This window comes from Balaenoptera acutorostrata, chromosome 17 (assembly GCF_949987535.1).
Source record: "Balaenoptera acutorostrata chromosome 17, mBalAcu1.1, whole genome shotgun sequence".
Taxonomy (NCBI): Eukaryota; Metazoa; Chordata; class Mammalia; order Artiodactyla; family Balaenopteridae; genus Balaenoptera; species Balaenoptera acutorostrata.
Genome location: NC_080080.1, coordinates 19,840,576 through 19,856,585, shown reverse-complemented (window position 1 = coordinate 19,856,585; position 16,010 = coordinate 19,840,576). Strand labels below are relative to the sequence as shown.

The 16,010-nt window shown below is 39.8% G+C and overlaps 1 protein-coding gene across 9 annotated transcripts in view; it reads left to right on the top strand.

The window, feature by feature from the left end:
• COLEC10 (collectin subfamily member 10) overlaps window positions 1–16,010 on the top strand; it is a 237,312-nt gene that overhangs the window by 183,876 nt on the left and 37,426 nt on the right. For 6 of the 9 annotated variants that reach the window (XM_028168180.2, XM_028168181.2, XM_057532458.1 and 3 more), the window contains 2 exons: window positions 616–644; window positions 742–948. The exons of 1 other annotated variant lie outside the window; for it this stretch is intronic. The gene's annotated coding sequence lies outside the window, so the exon portion shown is untranslated. Of the gene's footprint in view, window positions 1–615; window positions 645–741; window positions 954–16,010 lie in introns of those variants that run through there. 2 more of the 9 variants (XM_057532453.1, XM_057532456.1) reach the window with 2 other exon arrangements.

Genomic DNA, 16,010 nt, shown 5'->3' with positions numbered 1-16,010 from the left:
TACCACACTGAAGCCCAAGAGTTAATCCACTGTCGTGGATGGAATATATAAACCTATTCTATTTTTACTCCTACTTCCTCTTCAACATAACGCCTCTTCAAAATTATACTGAAATAAGTTGGACAAAGAGAATTTTTTTTTTTTGTAAAAGTACAACGTTACCATTTCTTGAAGAGCAACATTGACACGTCCCTTCGTATACATTTATAACTTCCTGTAGGCTGGCTAATTTTGATGTGAACAAGAAGTTCTCACGTCGTTGTGTATACTCACCCACACCACTTCCTCACAAGACAGAATATATCCTTGTGATTGTGCATGGACGAGCGTTAACACTTGGTAAATATTCCTCCGCATTATTTTTTTCTGGTGACCTACAGCTGACATTCAGTGAAACCCAGATTTCCCACTGATTGTCACTTTCATACTAAAATAAAGACAGGTAGGGAGAAGGGGGAAGGGAATCAGAATTTTATAATTTATTAAAATGTGAGCACAGCAACCTTGAATTAATCACCATGTTGGCAGCTGCAGTTGGGAAATAATGCAGATTCATGTGTGTCCACACAATTTTAAAGCTATGTAATGCTTTGGCCTATGTGTTTTTCACTTTAGAACCCTTAAACAGATGAATTTATCAAGAGGTAAGCCTTATCCTTTGTACAAACTGGGTTGGTGGGCTTTTGGGGGAGGTGATAGAGATGAGGATTGTCTATAACCCACCCCTCGATATATTGATAGAACGTCAGTCGGGAAGAATACTCATAAGCTCCGCCATGATATGTGAAAAACCAAGGCAGGCACAGAAATTTCCTAAGTCTTGAGAAAATGAGGTAAGTGGAGACGTAATTGCAAAACACATTCAGTTTACATCCAATAAAGTCTAGGTGAATATTTTTACTAAGTGTAGGGCACATAATAGACAACTGTGGGAGACTCTTTCCTAGGAGATCACAATTTCATATGGATATTTCCTGAATCAACTCAGAGAAAATGATTCTGGAGAAAGCTTACCGGGAGAAACATTATGTGTTTTACAAATAGTAGCTTTTTGGAAATGTTTATGTTTAAAATAATAATGTTTCAAAATATGTTTCCCCAAACTCCCTGGTTTGTCTGATCTTATCTTTGATTCTGCTGACGTTGGTACTTTTCAGGGACTCAGTCTCCAGGAAGGATGAAGGATTTTTGCACAGGCACAAAATTACAATCACCACAATTCTCTCTTCCACAGAACAGGGATATTATCTTTGCCCTAAAGGACCTTAGGGCTTAAAGAATAGAGTGAACAAACATAGGAAGCTATTTCCAAGAGTCCAAAATTTTGATCTCTACATTTGAGAAAAAGGAGATCCAAAAATACATTTTGAGACACTGGAATGAAATATCAAAAAGCACAGTTGTTTTTTTTAAAAAATTTATTTATTTATTTATTTATGGCTGTGTTGGGTCTTCGTTTCTGTGCGAGGGCTTTCTCTAGTTGCGGCAAGTGGGGGCCACTCTTCATCGCGGTGCGCGGGCCTCTCACTATCGCGGCCTCTCTTGTTGCGGAGCACAGGCTCCAGACGCGCAGGCTCAGTAATTGTGGCTCACGGGCCCAGTTGCTCCGCGGCATGTGGGATCTTCCCAGACCAGGGCTCGAACCCGTGTCCCCTGCATTGGCAGGCAGATTCTCAACCACTGCGCCACCAGGGAAGCCCAAAAAGCAGTTTTTAAAGAAGCTTGAAAATATTTCTTTTGGGGTTTCTAACCCTAAACACCCTTGCATAGAGATATTTTATAAAAAGTGCAGAGCAGGGGGTAAATATATATGTTTGTGTCTCCATCTTTGAAAGTGTAAAAGAAAAAATACCTAAACTCTTCTTTCCTCAGATAATCTGTGTTACTGGGGACGGGATGGAGCGTTACACTACTGCTCCTTTTAAAAAGTTTTGTTGTAAGTTTTCGTCATTCTTACATTTTCAAAAATTCAGTAGCTCAGTATGCACTAATGTCCAGACCTCACTGATTCATGCCTGTATGAATTATCAAGATAGTATTTGGAGGGTGAAATTATACATGAAAAAAGGATGTGTTCCTTTGATCACCACAAACAATCCCTCAGTTCCATATGGAGAGGAATAATGTGATATCTGGGCCCTGGTACGGAAACACCTTACACTGGAAATCTTTACTGTCAAGCTGTCTGTAATCACTCCAAAGTGAATCAGCTATACATATACATATATCCCCATATCCCCTCCCTCTTGCATCTCCCTCGCACCCTCCCTATCCCACCCCTCTAGGTGGTCACAAAGCACCGAGCTGACCTCCCTGTGCTATGTGGCTGCTTCCCACTAGCTATCTATTTTACATTTGGTAGTGTATATATGTCTGTGCCGCTCTCTCTTTGTCTCAGCTTACCCTTCCCCTTCCCTGTGTCGTCAAGTCCATTCTCTATGTCTGCGTCTTTATTCCTGTCCTGCCCCTAAGTTCATCAGAACCAATTTTTTTTTAGGTTCCATATATATGTGTAAGCATACAGTATTTGTTTTTCTCTTTCTGACTTACTTCACTCTGTATGACAGACTCTAGATCCATCCACCTCACTACAAATAACTCAGTTTCGTTTCTTTTTATGGCTGAGTAATATTCCATTGTATATATGTGCCACATCTTCTTTATCCATTCATCTGTCGATGGACACTTAGGTTGCTTCCATGTCCTGGCTGTTGTAAATAGTGCTTCAATGAACATTGTGGTACATGACTCTTTTTGAATTATGGTTTTCTCAGGGTATATGCCCAGTAGTGGGATTGCTGGATCTTTTGATAGTTCTATTTTTAGTGTTTTAAGGAATCTCCATACTGTTCTCCATAGTGGCTGTATCAATTTACATTCCCACCAGCAGTGCAAGAGGGTTCCCTTTTCTCCACACCCTCTCCAGCATTTATTGTTTGTAGATTTTTTGATGATGGCCATTCTGACTGGTGTGAGGTGATACTTCATTGTAGTTTTGATTTGCATTTCTCTAATGATTAGTGATGTTGAGCATCCTTTCATGTGTTTGTTGGCAATCTGTATATCTTCTTTGGAGAAATGTCTATTCAGGTCTTCTGCTCATTTTTGGATTAGGTTGTTTGTTTTTTTTTGATATTGAGCTGCATGAGCTGCTTGTAAAATTTGGAGATTAATCCTTTGTCAGTTGCTTCATTTACAAATATTTTCTCCCATTCTGAGGGCTGTCTTTTGGTCTTGTTTATGGTTTCCTTTGCTGTGCAAAAGCTTTGAAGTTTCATTAGGTCCCATTTGTTTATTTTTGTTTTTATTTCCATTTCTCTAGGAGGTGGGTCAAAAAGGATCTTGCTGTGATTTATGTCATAGAGTGTTCTGCCTATGTTTTCCTCTAAGAGTTTGATAGTGTCTGGCCTTACAGTTAGGTCTTTAATCTATTTTGAGTTTATTTTTGTGTATGATGTTAGGGAGTGTGCTAATTTCATTCTTTTACATGCAGCTGTCCAGTTTTCCCATCACCACTTATTGAAGAGGCTGTCTTTTCTCCATTGTATATTCTTGCCTCCTTTATCAAAAATAAGGTGACCATATGTGTGTGGGTTTATCTCTGGGCTTTCTATCCTGTTCCATTGATCTATATTTCTATTTTTGTGCCAGTACTATACTGCTTAGATTACTGTATCTTTGTAGTAGAGCCTGAAGTCAGGGAGCCTGATTCCTCCAGCTCCATTTTTCTTTCTCAAGATTGCTTTGGCTATTTGGGGTCTTTTGTATTTCCGTACAAATTGTGAATTTTTTTGTTCTAGTTCTGTGAAAAATGCCATTGGTAGTTTGATAGGGATTGCATTGAATCTGTAGATTGCTTTGGGTAGTATAGTCATTTTCACAATGTTGATTCTTCCAATCCAAGAACATGGTATATCTCTCCATCTCTTTGTATCATCTTTAATTTCTTTCATTAGTGTCTTATAGTTTTCTGCATACAGGTCTTTCCTCTCCTTAGGTAGGTTTATTCCTAGGTATTTTATTCTTTTTGTTGCAGTGGTAAATGGCAGTGTTTCCTTAATTTCCCTTTCAGATTTTTCATCATTAGTGTATAGGAATGCAAGAGATTTCTGTGCATTAATTTTGTATCCTGCTACTTTACCAAATTCATTGATTAGCTCTAGTAGTTTTCTGGTAGCATCTTTTGGATTCTCTGTGTATAGTGTCATGTCATCCGCAAACAGTGACAGTTTTACTTCTTCTTTTCCAATTTGGATTCCTTTTATTTCTTTTTCTTCTCTGATTGCTGTGGCTAAAACTTCCAAAGCTATGTTGAATAATAGCAGTAAGAATGGGCAACCTTGTCTTGTTCCTGATCTTAGTGGAAATGGTTTCAGGTTTTCCACCATTGAGAACGATGTTGCCTGTGGGTTTGTCATATATGGCCTTTATTATGTTGAGGTAAGTTCCCTCTATGCCTACTTTCTGGAGGGTTTTTTATGATAAATGGGTGTTGAATTTTGTCGAAAGCTTTTTCTGCATGTATTGAGATTATCGTATGGTTTTTATCCTTCATTTTGTTAACTTGGTGTATCACATTGATTGATTTGCATATATTGAAGAATCCTTGCATTCCTGGGATAAATCCCACTTGATCATGGTGTATGATCCTTTTAATGTGCTGTTGGATTCTGTTTGCTAGTATTTTGTTGAGGATTTTTACATCTGTGTTCATCAGTGATATTGGCCTGTAGTTTTCTTTTTTGTGACATCTTTGTCTGGTTAGTTCCTTTACTCTTAACATGACTTCTTCCACTGACATCCAATGATGAAGAGTAAAATGCAATTCTACTTTATTTTGTGCAAAGATCACTGGAAGTAACCCCACCCTCATTTAGGCTTATGTGCTCAGTGCCCATAAAGGACTTTTGGTTAAACCTTTGATCTAGAGAATCTTCCCATCAAGTTCAACAAAGTCCACTTCCACCAAAACCAGTCAAATTGATTATCTAACTTGTATCCCAGCTTCAGGAAATATTTGTCCTAGAAGAATGCCATTTTTACAGTTATACTGTCTAGCTTGGGTCTCAAACACTTCTCACCATACTCCTACTAGGTGATCTCAGCTGAAGCTGTTGGTTGTAGTAAAGGATAATGTGGAAAATACTCTATTCAGTGGCAAACAGCAGAAGAACCTGGGATACCCAATGGACTTTAGAAATCTCAAGGAATTATAGCTTTGAGACTTTGTCATATTTGATCTTTTTCTGTATCCCAGCTCTTCCAGGGCTTTCCTCAGAAATCTCATGTTTAATGAATTCCCTCTAACTTAAAGATTCCTGGTGGGCATTGAGGTTTCTGGCCATGGCCCCATCACCTGCGTTATCAGCAACTCCATGTACTGCCTTTTTGATTACTATGTGATCTGGAGAGGTGGAGGTTTCTGCTTTCTGCTTCCCTGTTCTATTCTCAGTGTCCTACCTTTCTGCTAAACTTGATCTCTCTAGCTATCCTAGAGTTAGTCTCTAATAAAGACGAGTTAGTCTCTAATCTATCTCCTTTTGAATCCATCAGCATAAATTCCTCTTTTTTCTCATCAAAGGAATGTGCCCAATAAGGCTTTGATTCTTTTACCACCAGGTACCAGGCTTAGCATTAGCCTACTCTGACATGAGGAGAGTGCTGTATTATCCTTCTTTCCTTTCCTCCCATATAAGTTATTAGATCATTTTTACCATCTAGCTCGTGATGCTAAACGTCTTAAACCTAGATCAGAGAAATCAAGGATGAACTCAAACACTGAAGAAATAAAACTCGTTTATACTTTATTAATTAGGAAGAGTGATATCCACCAAATTATACATCCGAGCAAGTTTCCTTTCTATTTCTCACTAAGAATCACTCAAAACAGTGGTAATACTCAGCACCCCACATAAGGAGAGTAATGCACTATGTCTGAGAAGTCCTGAGCAATCAAGCTTCTTTCTCTTCAAAAGACCTTGTCAGAAACAACATATGCTATTATATAACAATAATTCTGCAAATCAGCAAGCCATGTCATATATGCCTGAAGACAAGGTTCTAGACCTTGAAATTCTGTGCTAGCAATTTTAAAATTTCAGTTTACTTGAGTCTGTATCATAACACGTAGACATTTCCCATTCATCTTGTTTTAGAGACTTTCCATGGGCAGTCCTGGCGAGAGTCCCCCACAGCAATCCTGGGTGTAGAGCTGAGATTTGAAGGTACAAAAATGGGAGAAGTTGCTTTGGGTAGAATGTTGAGTGAGGAGAGCAGATATCCCAGGCCTGAGATCTAAGTTATTCTAATATTTAAAGGTTAGGAAGAAGGATAAAGGTAGGTTTCTTAAGGTGCATTGATAAAGGGTGGGCAGAGAATAGTAGTAGAATCAGGAACATTTCAGGAAGGGAGCATCAAATTTATTGAATGTCTCTGAGAGTTCAAGGACAAACAGTTAAAAAGCACCTATTGGATTTGTCAACATGAAATCCTAAAGGAACTTAGCCAAAGTCTCAATAGTATGAGGGAGGCAAGAGACAAAGTAGAGCTGGGTTGTTGGGGAAATGGGCTGCAAAGAAGTAGAGATAGTATATACAGGTAATATTTTCCGGAAGCTTTTCAGTAAAGGAGAGTTGAAGCAATCCAATCAAGAATGGAAGTTGGACATTGTCAATCAAAATAATAGTAATAACTAATATAATTTGAGTGCTATGTTAAGCATTTTATATGTGGTTTCAATTTAATCCACAAATCAACCCTATGTAGTACACACTGTTACTACCTCCATTTTACCTATGAATAAATAGAAACACAGACATTAAGTAGCATCTCTAAGGTCCAGTGCTGGGCCTTAGAGCTGGGATTTCATTGCAGGCAGTTCAGTTCAGTGCTTTCATTGTTAAATCACTACACTATTCCATCTTACCATACGATAATGGGCATATTTGGGAAGTCCAGAGTTTCTGCTATGGCTTTGCTACTTAGGTTCTAGATGAATTTCACAACTCACTCAATTTTTCTGGGCATGTTTTCAGCATGTACAACACACTTATTGACGGATGTATGGAAAAGAGGAAAAACTGTACAAACATATTCCTGTTTCACAACACCTCCATCAGTCCTGAATAGGTTTGAAACTTAAGAACATATTGTCCATGCCTCAAAAGGAACAAATAGATATTTCAAGAATTCTGAAGACTACTCTTTTCTCTGTCCCTCAGAAGGCAAGGAAAATTACAGCTTCACATAAAGGAAGTGACTAATAGAGACAGAGCGTTCCGAGGGGATCTGGTGGAAAGCACTTAAAGTCAGACATGAGGAAGTTCCGGAAAAGAACCTTGAGAAGCAACTGCTCTGATCAAGAGGAGGAAAAATGACATAATTGGGGTCCCCTGGGCTGAAGTGATGTGATCCTGGGACACAGTGTGGCAGGAAGATGGAGAGCTCAGGGGTCTTCTTAAAGGACACTGTGAGTGCCTCTGGAGGGAAGTGTGGCCGTGTGTGTCCCCCTTAGTGAGGACATTGAGTCCTCTGTTTGGGATTCTGAAAGCATTCAGGTCCCGCTGCTGTAGACAGTATTCTAGCCTGGAAAAACGACTCCCTATCTTCTTCTTTTATTACTGTGATGTATATAGTGGGATATGCTGTTTTTATTTAATTTTAAGAATGAAATATCACTTGTTCCATGCTTGTTCCACTTGTTCCACTAGGCAATAATGTTCTAGCCTTTGCAGTTCTACATCACAGAAATCTTGCCTCCAATCCTGACCTGTACTCTTACAGTCCTATGGGATAAAGCCAAGAATTCATAATATAACATACTATGAAACTTAGATACTTGATGAACGAATATGCAATCTTTGTAATATGGCTTCTGCCTACCAGCCCCTCCGTTCCCCACCCCTTCTAAGTACGCACCTCCAAATCTGCACATGTACTAGAAGTTTCCATGGCATTTTCATCTCTCTGATTTGTGTATGTTGCCTTTGCGTATTTTTCCCTATTGTCTGCTTAGCAACTTTTCACTCATCCAATGAAACGCAACTTATACATCTCAGCTTTCTAAGACCCTCAGGGGTTTCTTCCACTGGTCTCTCTCCACACAATTCTATATGTTCCTGTCAGGGCATTTCTGTTGAGGCCAGGGATTTTACCACATTCATCCTTGTAGCACAATGGCTGAGGAAAATATCTAGGATATAATAAGTAACCAGTATATATTGGCTCAATAACTACCTTATAAAGGGTGAATCCAGGCACAGAATTCAAAGTCTCTTGGTGTACCTTGGTCCTACTATGTTCAGAGCAGCACTTTAGGACAAAGGGGTGTCTTATTCAGGGTCCTTATGGGAAAGAGATGGCACACGTAAATGAGGTGATTGAGAAGCCTTGAAAAGGGAAATTTTACAAAGGTGTAGGCAGAGTTAAGGGAAACCACCAAGAGGTGATGAAGCATGTAGGGTAGTAACAGCAGGACCTGTAGGGCCAATGTGAGGAATGGGTTACCAGACCTGGAGAGAGCTCATGGGAGAGCTACCTAAGAGGATCTGTGGCCTTAGAGGTAGGAAAGCAACCTGCTGCCAGGTAGGGAGGAAAACCAACAGATCATTAGCTGACTAGCATCTCCTACTGCTTCCTGTTAACCCACAAGTGCTTCCCATTGGCCAATCCCAACCAGAAACCAGAGAGTAAAGGATCCAGTTGTTGTAGGCTAAAAAATTCAACATCCCCAGTCTCTAAACATGGTGGAGCCGAGTAAAGATGTAGTTGAAGGGCGAACAAAAATATCTAGCACAGAGACTGGAGTCCAAGCTTTCTTCTTCAGCAAGCAGAGGCTGACAATGCCTATTAGGGATTTTAGGAACTAGGATAAGATAAGGAAGTTGGAAGATCATTGAAATTAGAAAGGCAGCAAGCAGTGGACAGCCAGCATTAATACAGACAGTCCTAATAAAGCATCAGAATAAAGAGATAGGCAGAATTGTGGATACAATTTGTGAGGCAATGGGACATGAACCCAGGATTGAACAGGAAATTTTCAATGAAAATTAGAAGGTGGGGCCAGGAGACACTCTCTAAAGTAATAGGGTTCATTGTAGGGACTTTTCACAAAATGTTTACAGATTTATTGACAGGAGAAGAAGGAGCTATTAAGTCTACAGAGCTGGTTTTGGCATATGCAAAGGGGACTAATGTATGAGTCCTAACTTTAGGAGCTTTCTAAATTGCCAACGCAAAAGGGTCAGATGGAATTCAAGTGTGCCGTCCACCCCTTGGCATATCCTGGCTTCTCAGGTCTTGGAGGACACTCTCATGATCCCCAGTCCTTGAGAACTATTTTTAAAAAATTCCACAAGACCCTGAAATTCTTTGCTGTCATGGCCATCGTGCTTATAGAATGAAAATGTATATATACAGTTATATGTTTAAATTCTTCAAAAAGTTACCAATACGTTCGTTATCATGAGTCTATTTTAATTCTAATTAAAACTCAACACACAGGTCAAGACTCAAAATTTTATTCTCAATCACAATCAGCTCAATCAAGCAAAAGTCATTTGTGCAAGTAGTATGGTTACTCTAGAAATGTGTTTCCCCATTCCCTCTGCACCACCACTTCTGGGCTTATAGCTCTCCCTTTGTACTTCTTTGGGCCAGAATATTTTAATAGCAAGAAAGAGAAACTCAGCTCAGACTAACTGAAGTAGGGAAGGAAAGTGGGAAACATAGGGCTGCAGCTGGATTGTGCTCATCTGGATCCAGGACCTGAAAGGACTCTGCCTCCTCTGGGTTCTCCTTGTCTTTGTCTCCTTACAGACTCTCATCCCATGATGGGATGCTGGTCACTTGTAAGCCTCATGTTGATTCTCATTCTTCCTTTTCACTGACCTCAAGGAAAATACAGTGTGTCTTGCTGACTGGGACACAATGTCCTGCTGTTGTCCCCAAGTAGCTCGGTTTGGTCTTATGCCCTCCACTATGGCAGAAGAATAGGTGGGATGGGGCAGGAGTGAGTAACAATTCCATGAACTCATGGAATCTCTTTCTGTGTGTCTCTCTTTTTTTCTTTCTATATTTTGATTTATCTATCTATCTATCTATCTATCTTGAAATACATTTATCTTTGTATGGAGTAATAATATTTTGAATGATGTTGATTTGAATTGGACTGAAGGGCTGAATAGCAGGAAGGAAAATACATGAAAAGGGATAAAGGACATAGCTGTGCTATTACTCCACCTTCATTTCACCTGGGAGACATCATACATCACAATAAACCCCAATTCCTTGTAAGGAACATTCATCCTTAAAAGTCCTAGGCCTGAATTTTGTTCTTCTACCCAGTGACTTAAGACCAGTGGGATTTTAGATATAAATATCTACAGGAGGCACCAATATCCATCCTGCTAAATTGTGAAATGCCTCCTACACCCCTTCTCTCCTTCTGTTCCTTCTCACCTCCCAGTTTCTCAGTTAACTAAGGCAGGCAGAATTGTCTCTGCCAAGTGATTCAGCCCAGGGAAGCTGAAGTCTGCCAATGCCGCAAAAATACATTTATTTGCAGTTCCATAGCTCATCTCAAAAATTCATCTAAATGTCTCAATCTCATATACAATATAGTGTGTTTATTTTAATATAAAACAATGTGCCTACCGGCTGTTTCAGGAAAACTGGCGGCAGAGAAAAGCAGACCGCATTTCTTCTTTCCACTGTACCTTTGTGGCATACTGCTTGGTATACCTCAGTCCAATAAGCAAGGCTGTGCTACTGTCTCACATGGAAAGCAAAGTTGGGAAGACCACGGGGATATGATTGCCAGCTGGAAATCCATCCGATTGTGCAGTATCACTTTCACATTTACTGAAATTTTAGTTGCTCTGAGTGTTTTGACAATTACTAGACATTTCCCGAATGAGGAACTAGCAATTATTGCAACGGCCATGAGATACTTCAAGTTGTTATAATGTTCATGGTGATCTTATTATCTATTTATTTTTTTAATCAAGTTGACATTTTTGAGGTGAAAAAGGCTCTTTCTATGATTTAAAGCAGCATATGGCTATTAAATTGACATATTATACCTGGCAATTTGACAGGGCCATCAGCCAATTGAATCTAAAATTGTTCAGGCTGCAAGAATAAATGCATGTGTGCTCTTTTATTCTGCTGACCTACCACTCTCATTCTACTCCTAGGGGGAATACATTTGACCATTGTACTTTACCACCCCTGGTTCTATCTGCAAGGAAGTTCCTCCTAGTTCATTATTCTCCTTGGCCATATCTGATGTGGGTGTTAGAGACCATGCCTTCTTTGGGGGTTAAATAGCCTTTGAAGCTTGACTCTTTTCCTCAAAACTTTGGGACCTATGGGTTGTTTTAGGTCTCAACCAGTCAAAGGATTTTTCTTAAGCCAGAGTTATGGTTTCTTTAACAATGCAATTCCTTAAAAAATTAGTAGACTTCTGATCTTCTTGCTTTAGGCTCCATCAGCAACCACATACAAAATTCTTTATAGGAAGGGTTTTCAAGCCTGATGTATTTCTCTTCTTCCTTGCTCTGTGCCTGTCCCATCCCCTCTCTTTGAGGCTCCCTGGAACTGTGTTTGGGAAGTCTAGAGTCTTCATTTGTCTTTGCTCAGATTACTTTATTCATCTCAGAAGTTTTATTAGACCTTTTCCTTGAATGTCTTCTGACATCTCATCTTCTTTAATTATTTGGCATCTTCTGACATAGCAAGACCCCAATTTCTGCACTCTACTTTCTTTCAATTCTATTTATTACTGGCCAGTTTTTTTCCCCATTTTTTTTTTTTTTTTGGTAATAACCTTGCCAAAGGCAGCCAATAATAGCCAATAGACACTAGTCGTCTTTTATTCATCCATTTCTCCTAAAACTACAAATTAAATCTTCCTATTCTGTCTCCCGAGTTACTAAAAGCAACAGTTATTTCCAGTTGCTCTTCCACAGTATAAAAAGAATAGCTAGTTTCTCATATATCCTAGCCTTTGATATGGACCTTCTTGATGCCTAACAATGAAGCCAATGTCATGTAATTTATTTTAAAGCAATCTGATTCAAAATACCAATTTCTTTATTAGTCAGGATACATCAAGGTATGTGCAAGTAAACGTACTCTCAAATCATAGTGGTTTAATGTAATAAATGTTTCTTTCTCATTCATATTATCATTGAAAACAGATTGGGGAGTCTGTCTCCATCTCTTGGTGGTCCCATGTGGAACCCCTGGCTTCCTAGTTGCCAAAACAGAGAGTTCTGGAGGACCGCAAAGGATGATTTTAAAGGCCAAGCCTGGAAGGAAGTTTACATCATTATTGCCTACATTCTTCTGGCCAGAACTCAGTCATTGGGCCTTATCTAGTTTCAGGGCAATCGAGGAAATGTAGCCTTTCTGTGTGATCTGGAAGAGGAAAATGTTGTAGTAAACACATACCATTTTCTCTGCTACCTGCGACTACAAACTGGTAGTTAAGTGTAATGATTCTGATCTTACCATATAATGGCCATGGGACATTGAGCAAGTTATTTAACCTCTGTGTGCTTCAGTTTCTTCCCCTGTAAAGTGGGGATCATGAAAGGGTAACTACATCAGACGGTCATAGGTTTATACATATATATAAAGTAATTAGAAAAAGCCTGGCATACGGTAAGTGCTATGTAAGGTTATATAAGTGTTATATAGCAAGTTGTTGAAGTGCCAGTAGAGAGCACACCAGGATAATTAGCAAATGAGCCATTTTATTTAATTTATTTTTTTAATATATTTATTTATTTATTTATCTTTGGCTGTGTTGGGTCTTCGTTGCTGCGTGCAGGCTTTCTCTAGTTGCGGCGAGCAGGGGCTACTCTTCATTGCGGTGGCTTCTTTTGCTGCGGAGCACGGGCTCTAGGCGGGGGCTTCAGTAGTTGTGGCTCACAGGCTGTAGAGCACAGGCTCAGTAGTTGTGGCGCACGGGCTTAGTTTCTCTGTGGCATGTGGGATCTTCCAGGATGAGGGATCGAACCTGTGTCCCCTGCATTGGCAGGAGGATTCTTAACCACTGTGCCACCAGGGAAGTCCCCACAAATGAGCCATTTTATAATAAGTCTATTTGACTAGAAAGACAGATATTTAAAAACCCCAGCCCAAGCTGAGGTTCCGCCTTTGGTCGGATCCCAGGGAGAGGACTGGGGTTGGCTGCGTGATCACAGCCTGGAGGGGGCTAGTGCGCCACGGCTAGCCGGGAGGGAGTCCGTGAAAAGGTCTGGAACTGTCGAAGAGGCAAGAGACTTTTTCTTGGTATTAAACCAATTGGTTGAGACACTAGTGAAAGTTCTTCAGATGGGCCTAATCCAGTACTCACTCAAGGAATATTCTTCCTAATGGCTGCAAAGGAATTATCTGATTAATGACTGCCAAATTTACCAGGAATTGAATTTGTGTGAGAAAACATTGTCTTTCATTCATAAAATGATTTATTCATTTACCAAAATTTAATAAGCATTTCATACATGCTAGGCACTGAGTTACACAAAAAAGCTATAAATAATTGATTTTCCCTATGGTGGTAGAAGCAGATTGTGTGCCTATGGAGTAGAATTCATTATTATCTACATTTTAATAAATAAGAAATTGGAGTTGGGAAAGGTACCATAGATGCTCTACTTTCTCCACTTAGCATAGGAAATGATAGCGTTCAGATTTACATCCAGGACTGTCTCATGCCAGCACCCACATACTTTATCCTCCTCCAGCATATCAGTCATGGTGCTGGCAGGAAATCACTGGTACACTCAAAATGGGTAAGTCAAGGTGAGTTTTAAAAAGAGACTATGAACAAAAGTGTGAGCAAAGTATGGGGAAACACAAGCAATAATGTAGTGCACAAGGGCCGGTAAAAACTGAGCAGTTCCCACCTGTAGGTCTGAAAGGAAAGAAGAAAAAATGACTACAGGAAGTCAGAAGGAGGAGGCTACCTGTCAGAAAATGAGAACTTAGGTCCATCGACAGATGAACGGATAAAGAAGATGTGGTACCTATATACAATGGAATATTACTCAGCCATAAAAAAGAATGACATAATGCCTTTTGCAGCAACATGGATGGACCTAGAGATTATCATACTAAGTGAAGTAAGTCAGAGAAAGGGAAAACGTTGGGGGGAGGGATAAATCAGGAGCTTGGGATGAACATACACACACTACTATATATAAGATAGATAACCAACAAGGACATGCTGTAGAGCACAGGGAACTCTACTCAATATTCTGTGATAACCTATAAGAGAAAATAATCTAAAAAAGAATGAATGTATGTATATATATACACACATTCACTTTGCTGTACACCTGAATCTAACACAACATTGTAAATCAACTATATGGCAAAAATTTAAAATAAAAAAAAAAAAAGAAAATGAGAACTTAGGTCCAGGATGTAGCATATGCAATGTGACCCCACAGGAAAGGAACTGGGGCCGTAAACACTCAAAACCTCCCTCCCTTGGATCTCCTGCCAGTGTTTCTCATTGGCCCGAAGCAAGTGGAAGCTGGAGAGATGCTGTTCAGCCTCCAGAAGAAAAGAAGGTGGAAAAAGGAGAAAGAGAGTGAGTTAGAGGGGAGCATCAGAAGATACGCAAGGTGGAAAATGGAGGAGAATGAATCTGAAGTGGCAAACGAGACAGTCATCACAGCCACTTTCATAAAGGGTGAGCTCACCTAATTATACAGCCATTTTTCTGGAAAGTTATATTAGTCAAGATTTTACAATGGATTTAACTTAACAGTCACAGAAACAACCCTCTTTTACTATAAATATTACCTCTGTTCATTAATATTTAATTATTTTATTAGAGTAATAAGTGAACTGGAAAACAGGTTTGGGAACAAACACACTTGACTGTTAGTAAGCGCACATAGCAATGGTTGATAGTTGAAGCAGGCAGGCATAACCCAGATGCCCACTCTCTGCAAGAATTCAGTGACCAGTGGAATGGGTCATTGTGATTTACCAAGTGACGAAGTACATCAGTGAAACCAGCAAATCAGATTGGAAAGGCAGAGAAGAGCTTCTAGTGAAGTTCTATGCTGAGCATCTGGTCATTTTACTTGATAACTTAAATGGAGAAATATTTGTCTAGCTAGATAATATCAAATCATTTTTTCCTAATCTTATCTTATAGTGTCAACAATCTTCAGTTTCTTATCAAAGCTGTCAATGATGGTTAATTTCTGTGCAGTCCTCGTGCCTGAAAATTTCATAGATCAGCCTCCCCTCCACCACGTGCTTGGTCCATTTTAACAGACCAGTTTCGCAGGCAACATCAATGATTAATGAATCCTATGTGTTGAACTAGCAGCTTGCTTGGTGTATCTGAACTGGGTGCTTTAAAACTCATTACTGGGCTTCCCTGGTGGCGCAGTGGTTGAGAGTCTGCCTGCTAATGCAGGGGACACGGGTTCGAGCCCTGGTCTGGGAAGATCCCACATGCCGCGGAGCGGCTGGGCCCGTGAGCCACAATTGCTGAGCCTGCGCGTCTGGAGCCTGTGCCCCGCGACGGGAGGGGCCGCGATAGAGAAAGGCCCGCGCACCGCAATGAAGAGCGGTCCCCGCACCGCGATGAAGAGTGGCCCCCGCTTGCCGCAACTGGAGAAAGCCCTCGCACGAACCGAAGACCCAACACAGCCAAAAATAAATAAATAAATAAATAAATAAGAAAATCCTTAAAAAAAAAAAAAAAAAAACTCATTACTCGTACCTACTGAAGCTTTTCTAATAGATTTAAAATAGATTGCACTGCTGTTAACACGATTCTGCTCTTATGTGATCTAGATTTTCATGTTCCTTGTTTGTGGGTTGTAATTTATCATTAACAGACATGCAGTAAAAAAAAAAGTCAATTACATTCAGGATAACAATTTACCGTGTATCATTTAGAAAAGAAAGACTTTTACTCTAAAGTTACATGTCTAAACGATGGACATTTGACACAAGATAGCACTCCTTTAAGG